The sequence below is a fragment of the Notamacropus eugenii genome, chromosome 3, assembly GCF_028372415.1.
Source record: "Notamacropus eugenii isolate mMacEug1 chromosome 3, mMacEug1.pri_v2, whole genome shotgun sequence".
NCBI lineage: Eukaryota > Metazoa > Chordata > Mammalia > Diprotodontia > Macropodidae > Notamacropus > Notamacropus eugenii.
The window spans coordinates 64,163,816-64,169,815 of NC_092874.1; positions in this window are offsets into that span (position 1 = coordinate 64,163,816).

Below are 6,000 nucleotides of genomic sequence, written 5' to 3' on the forward strand. Positions count from 1 at the left end.
TTGTCCTCCAGGATTAGATTTTTTTAAAAATTTAATCAGTTAATTAATTTCTTGTTTTCAGCATTCACTTTTGTAAGATTTTGAGTCCTAAACTTTTCCCCCTCCTTTTCCTTCCCCTTCCCCAAGACTTTGCGCAATCTGTAGATATAGGCTGTACATGTACAAGAAGATTAAACATATTTCCACATTAATCATGTTGTGAAAAAAGAGTCAGAACAAAAAGGAAAAAACATAAGGAAGAAAAAAGAAAACAGTATGCTTCATCTTCATTCAGATTCCACAGTTCTTTCTCTGGATGTGGATAGCATTTTCCATCATGAGTCTTTTGGAATTATCTTAGATCATTGCATTGGGGAGAAGAGCTAAGTCTTTTAAAGTTGGTCCTCAGCACACAGTGTGGCTGTCACTGTGTACAATGTTCTCCTGGCTCTGCTCACTTCATTCAGCATCAGTTCATATAAGTCTTTCCAGGTTTTTCTGAAGTTCATCATTTCTTATGGAACAATAGTATGCCATTACATTCATATACCACAGTTTGTTCAGTCACTCTCCAATGAGAGCCCCTCAATTTCCAATTCTTTGCCACAAGAATTATATTATAATGAAGAAGAGAATATGCAAATAATTGTGTATATACTAGCTGGAGAGAGAGAGAGAGAGAGAGAGAGAGAGAGAGAGAGAGAGAGGGAGGGAGGGAGGGAGGGGGAGAGGGAGAGAAAGAGCAAGATAGAGGGAGAGGGAGAGAGAGAAAGAGGGAGGGGGGAAGAGGGAGAGAGAGGCAGAGAGGGAGGCAGAGAGAGAGGGAGAGAGAGAGAGAGGGAGAGAATAAATATAGAAAATCTTAGAAGGAAGGCAACACAATTTGGGTTGTGTGGAAATGTTTAATAGTGAGAATTTCCAAGGAGAAGAGTTGGTAAGTGATGGTGCTAAAGGAAGAATCTCAAAGTAACAGTGAGGAGCGTGTAGTATCTAACTCCTCTTCTAGGAAGTGTGTGGGGGAAAGGAGATAGGAAGAGGAAATATAATTAGTGACAGAAAGGACGAACAGAGATGTATTATCATGGGGAGAGGCTCAGTGAGGGTTAGTAGACCATAGGAGAGTGAGAGAAAAGAGATGCAAGATGAAGTGTCTTCACTTGGAACAGGAGCTTCAGAGAACACAGTGAACTGGGATGGGGTGGACAGATTCTGAATGGGACATGAATGGGGTAGGGTGAAGAAGCTGAGCAGTGAGAAAAAGGGAGGTGGGGAGGGATCGTTTGCTCCCATGTGGCCAGTGATTGAGCAATAAAGGATGGTGTGAAATTGTTAGCCATAGGGCTAGCAGTGGATGGCAGATGAAAAATAAGGCTCCTAATCTCTATGGGCAGAAATGACGGCCATGGTCACCCTAACCTGCTTCTCATGGGAAGCAGTGGGTGTGGGCAGTGCTGCATCCCAGCTGGCAAAGGGGGCTAAGTTTGGTCAGCTCCAGCCTGCCACTCCAGTAGTCCCGGGTCTGGAAGAAGAGTCAGAGAAGCCATACTTCATTTTTGACAGGGTGAGACATGAATCTGCTGATGTCTGAGTCAGTCTCAGTTTTTGCTTGTCTCAAAGAATGTAGGTATTTTGATACTAGAGTGTTTAACAGGACTGGTCAGTGGAGGCCCAGTCCTTCAAACATGCACAGTGTGGTCTGCCTGCTACCAACATATGTGGGGACTTGGGAACCTTTCTCTAGGCATGTGTAATGGAGGGTGCTGCACAGATATTTAATGTGATTCTTTCCTGTCTGCTTACTGAGGGGTAAAGAAAAACATTTTTAATTGACTGCTAAGCTAAAATTGAATATACATTCAAAAGGCTCCAACAAGGAATTTGACCTTGGTCTCTCCTTGGCAGCTCTCAGGTGAGGAAGACTATTGCTGTGAGCCTCCAGATTGGGCAAGGGCCTCAGGGCACCCATGCTTGGCACCTGTATTTTTCTGTTTTTTTTTTAGTCTTTCCTGTTATTCAGTGAACTAGTATAGGAGACACCAGGGGTCCAGAAACTAGAGTCCTTAGAACAGTCTGTATCATCACCTGAGCCAGATCAGGAATCAGCCAGTCCTGAAATATGGTGGTCCCAGCCAACCAGTGGATCCAGGTTGGAGCTTTTTATATGCAGAGTCAACTCCAGCTCATCTGCCAATTACCACACAGCAAGTAGACAGGAAATAGTCCCAGAATACCTTTGCCTAGTGTGAAGTGGAGGCAGAGACCTCCATTACATATGCCCTGAAGCAGGTTCACCAAGCCCTGATGTGGTTTTGGCAGCAGGCAAAGCATGCTAAGTTAAGGACTGGGCCTCTATTGGCCAGTGCCCAATTACATATGTTTCACATAATGCAGCCTCTCAGTAAGAGCTCTCTACTTCACCTGGTGCTCAACCAAATGAACATTTCTATCCCAGGGACTTAGTCCTCACAGTCAGTCCTTAGCTCTATACAAATCTGGCTTGACTGCTTTTTTTACCTACAATTTTTTAATATGGCAAACAAATGCTGTTTACTTTTGATACCTGCTCTGGATTTAGGAGTAGTTGGTGTTATATTCATGCCTTTCCACCCAAATTTCCAAGAGCCAGGAAGAGCTCACTTGATAGAACTGAATTCTAAGATCCCTCTCTTTGAGGCAAATCCATTCCAGAAGAGCCTTCCTTTTCACAATTTCCCAGAGTCACACGGTCAAGACGTCAGTCGTGGAACTTCCTGGTTTTGATTCTATTTCACACACCTATGTGGTCATTCTCTGCCTCCCCCAGCAGAATATAAACTCCCTATGTGTAGGGAAATTTTAAACTTGTCTTTGTATCTGCAGCACTAAGAACACTGAATGTTGAGTGAAAGATTATGTATTGGCCTGGATCATCCAGGTCTCCCTATCTTCTCCAGGTTAGAAAAGCAGTAGCTATTGTTCAAGGGCTGGATCCCATGTAGTCTGATCTACTTTGCTCCCTCTCCTTCCCAGCTCCCAGGGGCTCACCATTTTGGCTCTGGACATGCCTCTTTAACCCTCCAGTAGCTCGGGTCCCTGGAATCTGAGCAATCCACCAACCTCTACCTCCTCAGCAGCAGAGATTACAGACACAGGCACCACCACTCCCAAGTTAAAACAGACTTGTAAGAGTGGAAAGAAGAATTCATCTAGGTTACCCAATCAAGTAAAATTGTATTTTTTTGTTGTCGTTGTTAATGATCTATTAAAGTTCAAGAATACCTGGTAAAAACCTCCATTCGTTAGTAATATTTTCCTTTCTTAAATTCAAATTAAACAGCCAGGTTAAAGAGGAAGGATAATAATACCAGATAACTTCATACCACATATAAGACATTTAGTAGTAAACAAGCATGCTTTTCTTGTTGCTTACTATTATAGTATTTATTACCTATGGAAAGTATTTACTAAGAAAGTTGGAACTCTTGTAAAACCAGAAGAGGATTCCCTCATTTGGCTCATTCATCACTCAATAAGTCATTGGCAAACCCTTTGCACCTCAACAAGCCCAGACTCAAATTTCTTAAGCTATCTAAATGCATTTTAGTTGCATCATCCCCTGTCCTAACACTAGTATTACCTCATTTGTTACTACAATTTTTTTCTCTTTTTAACCATTATTTTGGTTAGCATAGTGGACTGAATCATTGATTCCAGTTTAATTGCTCAAGAGCCTAAGCCTGCTCCTCTGCTGATTAAGACATATAAAAAAGACAATAAACTGACTTTCTTCTGTTCTCTCCGTTTTCAGCCACTTTCACTGCAAACTCCATGTTCCATTCTTCCACACACCTAGGGACTTGTTTCTCCAGTTATGCCTTAGACTACATAATAAAGTTTTCTAAATGGGTGTACCTTTTTCCAAACGGGTATACCAGATCTGGCTCAAACGGGCTTACTATATCAGATTGTTAAATTTTCACTATGAGCATCTTGGAACTTGGCAAATGCTACAAATCAGAGTTTGATATATAGATATAAATACATAGAAAAATGTTAATAATGTAGATTACACTTAATCTTTATCTCTCTCCCCAATCCCCACCCCAAACTGGTTGTTAAACATTGACCAAAGATAGCAGGGACCCAGGATGTAAAACCTAGGACAGACTGACATCTCTGACCAGCCACATGGAGATGTATGGCTGATCCTATTTAGCCATCACTTTTAGATTTTCATAGCATTCCTTCTCATTTTGCCTAGTGCAACCTAGTAAGCACCTACTATGTGCAAAGCACTGTGCTAGGTTCTGGGGATGACCCTTACAAAATTACAACAGGGGGAAAGGAGGCACGATGATAGTGGAATATAATATGCATCTTGGCTTCCAAGTGCGTGTGAATAGACTGCAAGACCTCAAGAGCAGGAATTGTAACCACCTTCCGTGTCCTCTACAATGTTTTTCTTTGGAGTAAGTTTTCTAACATTCAAATCATAATAACTAACGTTTACATAATGCTTGTGTGGGTCACAAGACCCTCACCCAAAATTTTTAAAATAATTAAGAGACTTCTTGAGGTAAGAACAGAAAATGTTTTATTCAATTCTCGCGAGAAAGGGGCGTCCCTCCACCAGGACAGGGCTAATGGAAGGAGGCAGCTTACAGAGGATAAAATACCATCATATATTCTAACGCAAAGAATCCCACACTATCCCACCTCTCTATTGGATGAGAGGCGGGCTTATAATCTAAGCATAAAAAATTAGACAAACCCCAGGAGATATTCACCCATCCCAACATACTTCCTTATCTAATACCTAACTGCTGATGTTGCTATTCTATAACTGAAGCAAAAAGGATGGGGTGGGGAGGAGAGAGAGAGCTTAGCTGATATGGCTGTAGCATCCAACAAAGAGAGATTTGTTTAACTTCCAAGTTTTGTCTACAATCCATTATGTCCTTATTTGGTAAAAATACCAGTGCTCAGGTAGCACTCTCACAGAGAGAAGGGAGAAGACGGGCCCTAACTGCCCACAAGCCCTGGATTCCTAGAAATCAGGGATCCAGAGAGAGAGGCCTTATGAAAAAGAAATTTTATTTAGAAAATACAATATTCCCCATATTTTATTATAAGAAGTCTTCACAATGTCCTCATTTCACTCAGTGCTTAATATGTCTTAGGCTCCTTATAATTATTATCTCCTTAGATTCTCACAACTCTAGTAGATAGGTGTTGTTATCTCTATTTTACAGATGAGGAAACTAAGGCAAACAGAAGTTAAGTGACTTGCTCAAGGTCACATAGCTAGTACTTTAAGGCAGGATTTGAACTCAGGTCTTCCTAACTTCAGGTCAGGCACTCTATCCACTGAGCCAAGTAGTTGCCTCCAATAGCTTGTTTTCTCACTATATTTCTCCCATTCAGCATATTCTTTTTCCATGGCTTCAGCCACCTGCTTCCTCAACGTTTTGCCTTTCATAGCTGTTCCTGGGGCCTCTGTTCATGCTTTTTGTGCTATAATGCTTGTCTTCTCTCCTTTTTCTACAATCATTGCTTCTATATCTTCCCTTCCAGTTCCCAGCGTCCTCTTCCTGGGGTATTTCCTAACAAGCCCTCCTTCATTTCAATCTTTGCTCTTTCCTGGATTCAGTGTTTACCATAAAAGACTGACTCATCCCTAAGATTTCTTAGGCAAGCAAACTGATCTTTCTCAGCTGGCCAGAATCAGAGCCACAAAGGAATCAGGCTTAACTGCTGGGAGATATGCATAACAAAGAAAAGAATGCTGGCCAGGTAGGTCTTGAGCAATGCTTTGCCTCCTCATTTTACTTAAGGCAGCTAGGTGACTGTAGTGGTTGACCTCTGGGCCTGCAGTAGCAACACCTGGATTCCAAGTTGATTTCAGACATTTGCTAGCTATATGACCTTCCGTTTAACCTCTGCTTGCCTAAATTTCTCCACTTGTAAATTAGAGATGATGGTAGCATCTATCTCCCAGGTAACCTCTGGTGGCCTCAGTTTCTCATCTGTAAAATGGGAACA